The 13,094-nt window shown below is 43.7% G+C and overlaps 1 long non-coding RNA gene across 1 annotated transcript; it reads right to left on the bottom strand.

Annotated features, from left to right (window-relative positions):
- Nucleotides 1–4,914: 4,914 nt before the first annotated feature.
- LOC148214470 (uncharacterized) lies at nucleotides 4,915–11,141 on the bottom strand. The gene is made up of 2 exons (XR_015798047.1): nucleotides 10,680–11,141; nucleotides 4,915–7,951 (listed from the first exon to the last, which is right to left on the bottom strand). It is a non-coding gene; the product is annotated as an uncharacterized LOC148214470 (long non-coding RNA).
- Nucleotides 11,142–13,094: the final 1,953 nt, after the last annotated feature.

Below are 13,094 nucleotides of genomic sequence, written 5' to 3'. Positions count from 1 at the left end.
TTGGAAACTTCAACTGGTCCAGAATGCAGCAGCATGGGCAGAGATGGGCATGACTCAAGTGTTCCCATGTGACATGCCAATTCCATGAGCTGCACTGGTTGCCAGCTTGCTTCCATGTGTGATTCAAGGTGCTGGTTAATACCTATAAAGCCCTACATGGCATAGGGCCTGGTTATTTAAGGGACCACCTATTTCCTGTGGGAGAGGGGACGCGGTGGCGCAGCAGCTTAATGACACTGAAAGTTGCCGGCCAGAAATGGTTGACGCTTCAGCAGTTCGAGTCCAGCCTTTGCGTTAACAGGGTGAGCTCCTGTTTCCTCCCCAGTTCCTGTCAACCCAACAGTTTGAAAACTCACGTGAGTAGATAAATGGGTACTCTCACTCCGGTGGGAGGAAAAATGCTGGCGGCGCCTTGCAAAAAGGAGCTGAGAGCAGTTGCCAGTAAGCGCGAAAAAAACCGCGCTCACCCGAAAAGGGCGCGAAGCAACGGAAACCCTGCCTCCTGCGCTCGCCAGCTGGGCTCTGCTCTAGGAAGGAGGCACTGGCAAACCACTTCCGAAACACCTTGCTTTGAAAACTGCAAAGGACTAATCCAAAGCAGTCACTGCAGAGTTGGTAACAACTGAGCACAGATTAAAAAAAAAATAAAAATCCTGTGGTGTCTGCCTAGCCAGTATGCGCCAGCAGAGTTGGCACGCTCCAGGTCCCTTTGATTAAACAGTGTCATCTGTTGGGACCCAGGAAGTGTGCCTTCTCTCTCTCCTTTGGAATGAGATTCTCTCCAAAATCTGTGTGGCTCTCACCCTAACCCTAAGATTAAATTAATTAATTAAATAAATGCTTGCACAATCGTCTCCGCATCATTCCAGTTTTCATATATGTGCTGCCAAATGAGCACAGGAATGCAAATTTGCTTATGCATTTGGAAAAATGAAATCAAACCCTTTCAAGAGATGAAATAAAAAGAGGTGCCTTTATTTTAATTGCTACTATTGATTTAGCACATTTCTGCCCTGTTTCAACCAAATGATTCTTGGTGGCTTACACAAATTTTAAAACAAATTAAAACACGCATGGTCTGACTAAAACCTAATACAGTTTTTTCGCAACATCATAAAACAGGAAATAATAAATAAGAAAAAAAAGGAAAAAGAGAAAAATAAAAAAATAAAAAGATGGCATCATATATATTCCCAAAAGAACACTCTCTGAAAAAGTTTGGCCTTTAGCAATTTCGGAAAAATCAGTTAAGGAGATGCCTAGCTATGTTAGTATGAGTTTGTTAATTTAATTCCTGATTTTTAAGATGTTTTTAAATTAGTGATGGTAAATTACCTTACAGAGAAGAAGAGGAAGCTTTGAACTTACAAGCTAAGGCGGATTTCTCATTGTGGAAATTTCAGTCCACTATAGCTTTGTAACAATCTGGAGAGGTTGGCATAGTTGAATGCACCTGACAAGTCATTGGAACCCATATTTCTCCATTTAGGAACAGCAACATTATACAGTGAGCCCCTTAAGACATTGGCTGGGTTCCCACAACATGGTAAAGTGCAAATGACCCAACTCCATTGAAGTCTCATCTGTCACATTGTGTGAATGCAGCCACAGTGTCCCTGTTGCATCTCCTTGGCTGCAAAACCTTTATTATTCCCTGCTTGATTTTTGCAATACAAACCTCTCCCCTCTCCCCCCACTCAGAGGCTTTCCCCAGAAAATGGGTATGGTTCCCCCCAGATCCCCTCCCTTCGCCCCCTCTTTCCTGAGGATCCTGCATTTTTTTTCCTGGTGGCAACATGTCTGGTCTGGAACTTACCTGGCACGTGCATGGAAAAGGGCGGCAGGGGAACATGGGACCTGGGCTCCCCCCTCCCCCTGAGATTCAGAGGACTGAATCTGGATGAGCACTTTGCATGTCTCCCTTCCCTCCCCAAAACCAGGCCTCTTGGCTTCCCTTCCCACGAAAAAAGCTTCCTGAATAGAGTCACATCTGGACCTCCATGCCTGCAAAACTTTCCTGCATCCTTTTTCTGGGTGGCTCAAGGGTTAAAGTGAGCAAGTACAGAGTCCTACAGAGGTCAGAGTTTCAGGGATGTTACAGTCCGCCAGTCCCACCATGTTTGCTGAGGGAACCCTCTGGTGGAATCTGCATACAATGCAGGCACCCTTGAAAGGATGGAAGAAGGATGCTTTTTCCATGGGGACCAGGATTTATTTACTTTATTTAACTTATTCAGTGAGTACAGCCAGTCATCTCTCAAATAGACGACTCTGTGTCAGGATCTACGCAAACCAGAAACTTCAATTATTTTACTTTGCTTTTATTACTAACCATACTTTTGCTTTTATTGCTAACCATAGATCAATAGTGAAATGTTGGGAATGTTATTCTAACCGTTTGCTTGACCTGCCATAAAAAGGGGGGGAAAGAGGAGGCCAGGTGCCGTTATCTCTATCTTGAACCAGACATCCAAGGCCAGGAGATGTGAGAACGAAGAGCTGCAAGCGGGAATAGAAACCTAGAAGGGGGGGAAGTTGGGCTTAAAAAGACAAGGCTTTGCTATGTTGAATCAGACTCAACAAACTATGATGCTGTACGCTTCTCCTGAATAAAGAAATCTTTGATGGAACTTTTAGTCTCCAGAGGATTTACTGAATTTTGGGATTGAGTGTGCAGACTCTGACACTCTGAGTGGCTAACAATAAATAAAAAACAGATTAAAAACATCACAACAAAGTAATAATATATACAGTGGCCAAGTTAAAAACCAGCCAATACAATTAACATAACCATGATACGGGCTCAACCACAGACCTAGGATGATGGGAGTGGGAGGAAGGAGGTCCTTGGGGGAAAGGCAGAGTCAGGGATTTGAGAGAGGCACTGTAGAGGCATTGCTCCATAGGGGTCTTCCTCCCAAAGAGCCCCTCTGCCCCCAAATCTTCTCCCCCTTTATTTGCAAAGCCAGGAGCTACAGAAGAGAACCTCCATCTGGGATGAGAACCCAAGACTTTCATATGGGATAGAGAATAAAAATGTTGGGGTGTCCAATCTAGATCTTTCTTGTTTAAAGGTAGAAACAGCTCCACCCCTCTCCCCAACATGGGTTGCTTGGGGAGCATTGGAGCATCTCTGCCACTGAATTATATCTGGCGATGGGGAATATATGATGGTCACGGTCCTGGAGAGGTTCTGGGTGAAGAAGTCGCTCTTACAAAAAGCACTGCATATAATTATCTGTTGAGTCATTCATGAAGATGGGATGCCTCTGATGCATCTCAAAGTCCCATTGTCTGCCCAACACACTTCACTGGATCAGTTAAAAGGCCAGAAGGCTACCTTTACACAACAGGCTAAGCTTGGTCAGCTAGAATCTTGGTTAGTTTTTATAGTTATACTGTATAAAACATGGACTGTTTGGCTGGTTTAGAATTCAGGGGACTGCGATATGGCAGAAGTGAGAGAGATGAATTCCCTCTCGAAGTGTCTATTGCCTGAAGTGAGGCAGCTGCCAGCCCTTCAAATGGCTGCCGAGGGAGCCCCCTGGTGGATTCTGCGCACAATGCCAGGGGAAACAAGCCCACATGGGGGGGGCAGGGATGATGGGCATGGGAGTAAAAGGAAAGGGTTCCTTTAACTTATTGCCTGTCTAAGGAAGGGGGTGGCGTCTCCAGCACGTCGCAGTTTCTAGATCTTCCTGTTATTAATGTCTAGGAACTGTCGGTGATCTTGTGAACATCGAGAAAAACCTCTGGGGAGGATCAAAACTCACTTTCCTCAAGAACAGCTGCTCTGAAGGATCTGTGGAGGCTCGAGGAGGCCTCAAAAATGAGCAAACTCCTGTCAGAAAAGGTGGTCAAAAAACAAGAACAAGGAGCCTTTCTTTGAAATATAGCTTGTGTCTTGCGGTTGTTAGCAAACTCAGGCCTGAAGTGATAGAAAATGGCAGCTGGCAGGGACATAGGGAGGGAAGTGATAGGTTAGGAAAATTAAGATTTGTATTGATTTTTATTTAGATAGTTGAATTTATACAGCTGCCCTTTCTTTTGATATTTTTCTTCAGGATCCTTTCTTCAGGATTATTCTTATTGTTACAGGGCTGCTACCTGGTGGTTCAAAACATCAGGTAGCATCCTGTCACAATGAGACTAATCCTGAAAAAGAATCCTGAAGAAAAGAGATATCAAAAGAAATCAATTTCCAAATAAATAGCTCAAACTGACGGATGTTCTAGAAATTTTACCTCAAAACGAGGTGCCATGGTAGAGAAATTAAGAGTGGGAGAATGGCATCTCATATGTGACTGGAAAAATGTGGAATTACAAAATGAAGGCAAATAGTGAAAAAGGAATATAATGCTAAAATACCATGAGCAAAAAGAAAAAGAAATCTGTTTTACTTAGGAGTTGAGTAAGGAATTCGCCTCAGGAAATATGAGAAGGAAGCTTAAGGCCTTTGGAGAATTTAAGGCCACGGGAATATCTTTAGACCATGAATAAACAGTGAAAAAGGAGGTACAAATTTTGTTGTAGCCAAAAGAGCTGAAGACTCCACTGGCCTGAAGAGATTCCTCTGTATTTGGAGCTGACAATGCAAGTAAAAAAAGATTTAGCTACAGTAAGTGAAACGAAGAATTTAAATGGAGGGAAAATAGTGTTTAAAAAGCAATTTTAAAAGAATGGAGTTAACTTCTGTTCTTTTCAGCCCATTTCTTTATTCTCCAGCGTGACCCAGAACCCTCAGTGGGCAGTATTTGAATAAACACCTTCAAACCAGCATCAGCCTCTGAAACCCTGAAGGGTGCCCCCCACCCGAATCCTTCCAACATTTTTCATGTTACTAATTTTTAAATAGAAAAGTAAATTAGTAAATAGAAAGAGAATTTAATACATGCCTGGAAAGTAAGCGCACCATTGATATTTAATTAATTTTATTTCAATCAAATTTTGACTTTTTCTTAGCCCTCCTCACACCACAGAAAGGCAAATGTGGCCCTAATGCTTGAAAAGTCTTTTGCACATGCATTTCAGGGGCTTCTTGTCATTCTGGCTCCTTTTGTGAGAGAGGAATTCTTCATCCGGAAGCTCTTTCCACACACTCTACATCAATATGCATGTGATGATTCTCTCACATGCTGAGAGGCCTTTTACCGAAAAAAGTTCCAATCTATACTGGTTGATTCACATCTCAGTTCTACACCGTGGATGCAAGTTTGATTATTTTTTGGTATCTTCACAACGCAGAGGCAGTTTCCCTTCCGATTTCTGTGTGTTTCGTCAGGAGGAACTGAAGTAGTTTTCTGAAGTAGTTTTTCTTAATTTGATATTATTTTATTTTGGTCCCCACTGATTTCCAAAGGTATCCCTTCTGGCTTGATTGTCTGCAATGTCAGCACACTGGAGTTGTTTTCATTCTCATTTTCCTGACCATCCTTAACTTGGGACAAAAAGAGGGAGGGAGGGAGGGAAATTCAAAGTAAATCCTCTTAGTTGTTACTTTTAATTCGATATCACAATTATTCAATGGGATAATTCAATATCACATTCCATCTCTCTCTATATACTCTGATGGAACTTGAGTTCCCTTTGGATTATAATATTGCTTCAGACTCCAGAATCTTTATGCTGCACTATTTCCAACTTTTTGGGAGGACAGAGAAGTGGTCCTCTGATGAACTGTGAGTGTATTTGAAACCTTATGAAAAAGGGCTCTTAGTTTCCATTATCTTTACTTCTTTATGTGTGAAACAAGCACCACAAATCTCTCTCTGGGTTAGTCAGAAGTAAAGTTTTATTGGAAGTGTTTGCAAAGGCTGGTGGGCTTCATTGCAAATAAGAAGCCACACCCACCTACACACTCCAGCGTAATTATATACATTCCCGATCGCAAGTCCTTCCCCTTTTCCCCATTGGCTAAGGTACTCTGGGTGTACAGTTTCTGGCCGCTCTAGGATTTCTCCCTGGTCCCTCCCACCTCATCTATGGTAATTGCTCAAGGTTTCAGCTAATTGCATTATACTGATAAAGATTGCTCCAAATTAATTTGTATTTACATTGTCCCACACAAGGAGACAACTTCCTCTCCATCTGCCACTATTTGATAACCATAACACTTAACACTACTTCCTTATCTCTCACACAGCTACACTCTTAGCATGCTCAAGCTACTATTTGTCAATAATAACATATTTTATCTATCTCTCACAATCCACCCTTTTTCTTTTTCTTTTATTATTGACACTGTCAAGCTCTTGTAGCATTATTGCAACTTCTTGTCGCCTTTGGCTCCTGACATTTCTTCTGAGTGGGTGATGAGGTTCCAACCCTTCCAACTGGGAAAATGTATTTTCACATTCCCTTTCTCTGGGGCTCTCTGCTAAATCCTCTAAGAGGAACATACTCTCACTGTAAGGTGGTGGTTTGAGAGGCATTTGTTTGGATATAGCTGTTTCAATCAGCCTCTGGACTAAGCCCCTAACACAGGGAATTATACAGCATCCCAATGCAGTTAAAATCCCTATCACTACTATTGGGGAAGCTAGTATTGATGCCACCATATCCTTCCACTTCCCAAACCAAGATTCTAGCCATCCTGTCAGGGAAGTATCTACCCCTGAATTCTCAGCTAGTTCCTCTGCCTAAGTGGTTAGCCCCAATAGGCTTTAGTTATTGTTCCATCAGGAGTGGTTGCTGGTTGTAATAAATGTAGTTTATCCAGTCCAAATTCTTATTTATGGTTACCCACAAAAACAAGAATGATTCAAATCCTGCAGCTATTTGATTCCTAGCCTTGAACTCATCAGGAACTCCCCTGGGTACCCCTATAGCGTCAATATTAATTCTGTCACCAAAAGATTTTGCTAGGGATGCCCTTTTAACTATTGCTTCTTTTTCAAATGCCAAGTTGAATGGGATAGCCAATTGTACAATTGCACAAGTGCCTGTCCAGAAGGGAGGAAGTGTGGATCTCAAGGTCTTTCCCCCCACAATACCACCATAAATCAGCCCTGGGAATTTTCAGGTTAGAGTAATTCCCATGTCCATCAATTATAGTGCAGGATTCTAATTCTCCTACAGCTGTGGTGATTCCTACACCTTGCCTGGTAAGGCATGCCGTGTGGTTCCCATACGCTGCAGAGAATGAGGGTGCCATTTTCCTCTTAAATTCTTTTTCCATCCCAAGGGAAAGGGGACCACTTGGGCTACAGGTTTACCAGAGACACATGCATAGCAATTGCTCGTTTAAATTCTTTACTGTATATTTGACCCATTCTACCCAGACATTTGCATCTCCATACCCTGTCTCTATTTCAATAGTTTGTTGCAGATCACTTACCTCAATTATTTTTACTCCTACTGGATCACTAGTTAATCTTACCTTAGATCTTGAGTTTGGTTGTCTGACTGTCTGCCTCTGTTCTATGATTAGCTGGAAACAACAACCTTGCACTAGTGTTGTCCTGTGTAATGACTACCACAACAATTAGTTATATACTTATAATCACAACACACACACATTCACAAACATTGGTCCTTTCCACACAATCTGTTTCCTCTTTCACTTTTTCTCCACAAAAGAACTGATGTTCCACACAGCAAACCACAATCAACCCAATAATGACTAATAGAACAAACCCCCCATCCCCAGGACACCATACTCCAGCGTGACTTTATTTTCTCTGGAACTTCAAGTCCATTGGGTCCTCTTAAGGTTTGGATTGTCCACTCAGGTTTTGGCTCTTCCACTGGGCCCTTGACTCTGGTGTAGTGGGTCCACCCTTTTTCTCTTGTCCTTACAGATGTCTCAGTGGTGAGGAGCACTTGGAACGGGCCTTCCCACTCTGGTTGCAGTTTAGACTCTTTCCAGGACTTGATCAGGACCCAGTCTCCTGGTTGGATATTGTGGACTGCAAATTCTAAGGATGGTGTTTGTGCTAGAAGACCTCTATTTCTGAGAAAAGATAAAGAAGAGGACAACCCCAGTATATATTCCAACACAGCCATACTTCCTAAGCATTAGATCATTCCTTGTTCATCCCAAATTTTTCCAAACCACTCCAAATGCATACTTTGAGTCTGTATAAATAGTATCCTTCTTTTTTTTTATAATTGCAAGGCTTGATTTAAAGCATACAATTCACAGGTTTGAGCAGACCATGTGTTTGGTAGTCACCCTGCCTCCTCTATATTTTGAGCTTCCCCATTAACAATTGCATATAAACAATCATGTTCAAGATCTTGGTTCTCTGTTTCTCCTTTCCACATGAAGGTGGCTGGATTGAGGCAGGAATCAGTAATTAAAACTAAATCATCTTTTTCCATCAGAATTGCCTCATATTTCAGAATCCTTGCATCTGTAAGCCACCTGCCTGCCCTTTGAGTTAGAATTGTTCTGACCTGGTGGGGGTGCTTGCCACCAATGCTCCTCCAAAAGTTAACTTTCTGCTTTCCTGCACCAAAATAGCAGTGGCCGCAACTTGCCTACACACAAACTGGCCATCCTCTGATTACTGGGTCTAATAGTTTAGACAAATAGGCCCCTGGTTGTCACTTACCTCCCCAATTTTGAGTTAAGACTCCTAAAGCTGTTCCTCTGCTCATCATTGCAAACAGATGGAAGGGCTTGATTAGGGACCGTAAAGCCAACACGAGGGCAGTAATCAAACTTTGTTTTAAATTATGCACCAATTCTTCCTCAAGAGGTCCCACCTTTAAATTTTTCAAGGGTTCTTGGTAGGACCTTGTTAAAAAAAAACTTCCTGACTCCCCTATTCACCATCTCCAAATGTCATCAATGGAATGATTCTCTCTTCCCTCTGTAATTTAGGGCAATGCTGCATAAAATGCCCTGGCCCCCCACAATGGAGCATTTTGCTGGGGGTTGAATGGGCCCTATTCAATTTCCCCATCTCATATCTCCTCCCTTCTCATTCCCATCTCTCTGCCTCTATTCTCCCAACCTCTGTGAGACTAGGCTGCAGCTGCCATAACCTAAAGATGAAGCAGGCAGGTAAGCAGAGAGGACAAAAGCCAGGAAACTTATCTATGAGATCCTCTCAGGGAGGAAGATAAGAAGGAAGCAAGTCCTTAAGGAACAAACAAAGGACCTGAACCAAAAAAAAAGGAAGTTGGGTCTGAGCACATGGAAACCCTCACCCTAATCCCATTGTATGGCACCTTTTATTTCCCAAGTTCCAATAAAGCCAAATAAAGAGACTTGAGACAAGGCTTCTTTAAGATAACAGATGTATATTGATCAAGACACAGCTGGGTGACTCCAATCAATACCCATTAGAAAGGAATGTTGAAGGAATCGCACCTCACAAAGCAAACATCAGAGTTTTATAGACATCCATTAATGTATGCAGGTGATACATTCCCCTATATCCATACATGGGGTTTTGGGGATGGTCTAAGGAGGGGTTGAGGTGGTCCCTGAAAGTTGAATGTAAGTTTAACTTTTTTTCCTTCTTATCTATCCTTTGGAATCCCAAACCTTTCTCTCCGGACATCGGCCTAACACCAGCCTGGTACGGAATTAATTTATGGCTACAGGCCTCTGGTTAATTGCTTTTAAGGGAGATGGGGTAGGAGAATGGTGTGCTCTTTATAAAGTAAGTTAACCCTTTAGAATAGAGTGCACTCTTACAGGTATAGTTATACATTATGTGAAACATATCTATATCTCTATAAAATATATATAGAATATAAAATTGTGTACTAAAATAATGCCCTTCACCATCAACTTGTAAATAACCCAGCAAGGACTTTTGGGGTCCCAAAGCCCGCCCACTCTGAGTCATCTGAGTCACCCTTGGATCCTCTATGAGATTCTTCATTTCCTTTTTAAAATTCCTTACTTTTGCAGCACTTAAAGGGGCATTTACATATCCAATTTGCCCCTGTCCCATAGGTACTTCTCTTAAGGGACACATTTTATTTTTCTCAATGTTCTTACTTCCAGACCCCAGGGGGAAATTAATTAAATCCGTCTGGCATTGTCTTAACTCTTACTGCAATCTTGGATACAAAGGGCCATTGCTGTTTCAGGTCTATCCACACTCTGCCCCTGTTCCATAGGTACTTCTCTTAAGGGCCTTATAAGGGGAAGAGGTCCAGCCTCATAGTAATTTTCCTAAAGGGCCCTCTGGAGCAATCTTAAATTCAGGGTTTTTCTGGATCTTCTTAACACATTTTCCTTACTCCAGCCTCCTTCCACAGTGCTTTACCACAAACTACAGTTTGCTAGGCACACAGGTTGGTTACTGTGGACTGCTTTACCACAAACTACTAGGCACTCCCCCACAGTGCTTTACCACAATTTGCTAGGCACTTCCCGGACCTGAAATCGCACCCTCTGTAGACCTTCTTCATGTTGCCCTCCTGTCTGAGCACCTCCAACAGACGTTGGATTCACCATTAGTGAGTTTAAGGGGCCCACTTTTACGGTTGCCGTTCACTGTTAGTCTCCCAGCACACGCTGGCTACTTTTAAGGACCAACCATTCCACTTCTACAGAGACTTACACACACACCGCTTCGCTTTCACGCTCTCTTTGCACTTTACCAGGATTTTCACAACCCCTAGGTGCATCTCACCATTCAGGTCCCCTCCCACAGGACTACCCAGCCCCCCAACCGCCCAGGAGGTACTTTCCTTTGGCGTTTGCAATTTCTCACCTGGGTTTGTGCACAAAGTTGCCCGGTTGATTTCTCCAAGGCTCTCTTTTCCGGGGGTCCCTTTACTTCTTCACCACCCTCTATCTAGCATCCTGGGATTCTTCACGGGTACCGGACCTGGAGCAAATCCTGTTGAAGGACTGCTGAACTCAGCAGGGCATGCCTTCCTTCTCTGGGGTGCTCCCAGGCTACCCGGAGACCGTTGGGATCCCGGACGAGCCCCCAATTGTGTGAAACAAGCACCACAAATCTCTCTCTGGGTTAGTCAGAAGTAAAGTTTTATTGGAAGCGTTTGCAAAGGCTGGTGGGCTTCATTGCAAATAAGAAGCCACACCCACATACATACCCCGGCGTAATTATATACGTTCCCGATCGCAAGTCCTTCCCCTTTTCCCCATTGGCTAAGGTACTCTGGGTGTACAGTTTCCGGCCGCTCTAGGATTTCTCCCTGGTCCCTCCCACCTCATCTATGGTAATTGCTCAAGGTTTCAGCTAATTGCATTATACTGATAAAGATTGCTCCAAATTAATTTGTATTTACATTGTCCCACACAAGGAGACAACTTCCTCTCCATCTGCCACTATTTGATAACCATAACACTTAACACTACTTCCTTATCTCTCACACAGCTACACTCTTAGCATGCTCAAGCTACTATTTGTCAATAATAACATATTTTATCTATCTCTCACATTTACATTTGAAAACCAAAGGGATAACACAGACACGGACATTGAGAAATCTTCACACATTTCTCTCAGACATTATCTTTACTTCTTTACACAGACACAGACATTCATGAATCTTCACACATTTCTCTCATTCCACATCCTGTCTCCATAAGGGTCGAGACCATAAAGACAAAGGGGGGGGGGTTGCCCTGAACTCTGACTAGCATCCAATAGGTCATCAGGAAGATAAATTTCCCCCAATCATAAGAAGGATCCAAAACTTATGCTAATTTCAACCAATCATTTGTTAATTGCTGTATCTCTTTGTAAGAAACCTGTATAAAATTGTCTTCCTTGGGCGTGGGAGGGGTCTCCTCTGCCTTAAGGGGAGACCCCAGCTGACTCAATTGGCTTACTTTCAATAAAACTTTGAAATCTCAGCTGGTACTTTCGTGTTTGATCTTCTGCCGGACTGAATCCTAATTGGGGAGAGTCAGAAACTCTCAAATTTTGCTAACAGAAATGGGGGCTCGTCCGGGATCTTGTTAAGTGTCCGGTGGTCCTGAAAGGGGGGAGGCCCTTTGGGCCCGGTGACCCCTAAGGGACCCACAAAGGGAAGATCTGACGATTCCTGCCTGGGAATTTCCCTTGAGCTGCGCCAGAACAGGTGAGTACATTCGGGTACTCTGAGCAGGTTTTTCCAGTTAAGTGATCCTGAGGGGGGGAGGCCCTTTGGGCCCGGTGACCCCTAAGGGATCCCCAAAGGGGGAAGGAAAAACCGGTGGTCCGGTTGAAAGGAACGGTATGTCTGTGTCTATTGTCTTGTCTCCCGGAGGTGACCAGGACTGCTCAGTGAACGGGGTATAGACGCCCCAATTTTGGCACGAGGTCTGAGACCAACGACTGCCAGAGTTGAAAGCCAGTGTGCTCCGTTCGCCAGTAGCGTGTCCCGCCTCGCTGCAAGTGATGGTGTATGTGTGTGTGTGTGTGAGAGAGTGAAAACAAACCGGACCAGGGAAGAAAACCTAGCGCTAGGTATATGGAAGACTTCTGGCATGGGCAGATGTGCCAGTAAGCCACACCCTCACAGGGGGACGCCTCTTGGGTGTGTAATGAAAAATTGGCGAGCTCTGGGAAATTCCCAGTCTGGGATGACGAAAGAAAAATTAATTTATCTTTGTAACAAAGACTATAAAAACTAAGTCTGCATTTCTGTGGGCGTGGCAAAACCCTGGCATATTTGTTGCCTATGCTTTGGGTTGCTGACCATCCAGCTTCCTTTTACTCGACTGAATAAAAGCCGTTTCTTTCTAAGAGCCTCCTCCTGAATTTTTGGCACTAGAAGAGGCACGGAAAACTGGTGAGGTAGGTTCTTCCAAAAAGGAGAGGGTGCTTGGCCACACCCCGAACCGAAGGAAAGGCCCAAGAAATCTCCTAGGAAGTCAGACCTGTGGATTCCGGTGTCCTGGACCCCCCCCCTTCGAACGATCCCTTAAACGGCCAGCGTCGGCTGGTGGGAGGCGAGGGTCGATCCCACCATCTTTAAATTTTCTGAGGCCAGCGACTGCTGGGAGGTGGCACAGGGAGGGAGGGAGGGGCCGCTGACACTGGGAATCCAGGGTCAAAAAGGAAAAGGTACCACAAGGAAAGGTATAAAAAGGAAACGGTACCACAGGGAAAGGTTAAAAAAAAAAAACAGCTATACCAGAAAAGCTACCAAGAATTGGCCCACCAAGAAATGAA

The sequence above is a fragment of the Python bivittatus genome, unplaced genomic scaffold (assembly GCF_059951505.1).
Source record: "Python bivittatus isolate LINGU-HERP-01145 unplaced genomic scaffold, Pbiv_v1 ctg000650_np1212, whole genome shotgun sequence".
NCBI lineage: Eukaryota > Metazoa > Chordata > Lepidosauria > Squamata > Pythonidae > Python > Python bivittatus.
Note: the sequence above shows the minus strand (reverse complement) of the source record. Positions and strands in the feature narration are given on the sequence as shown.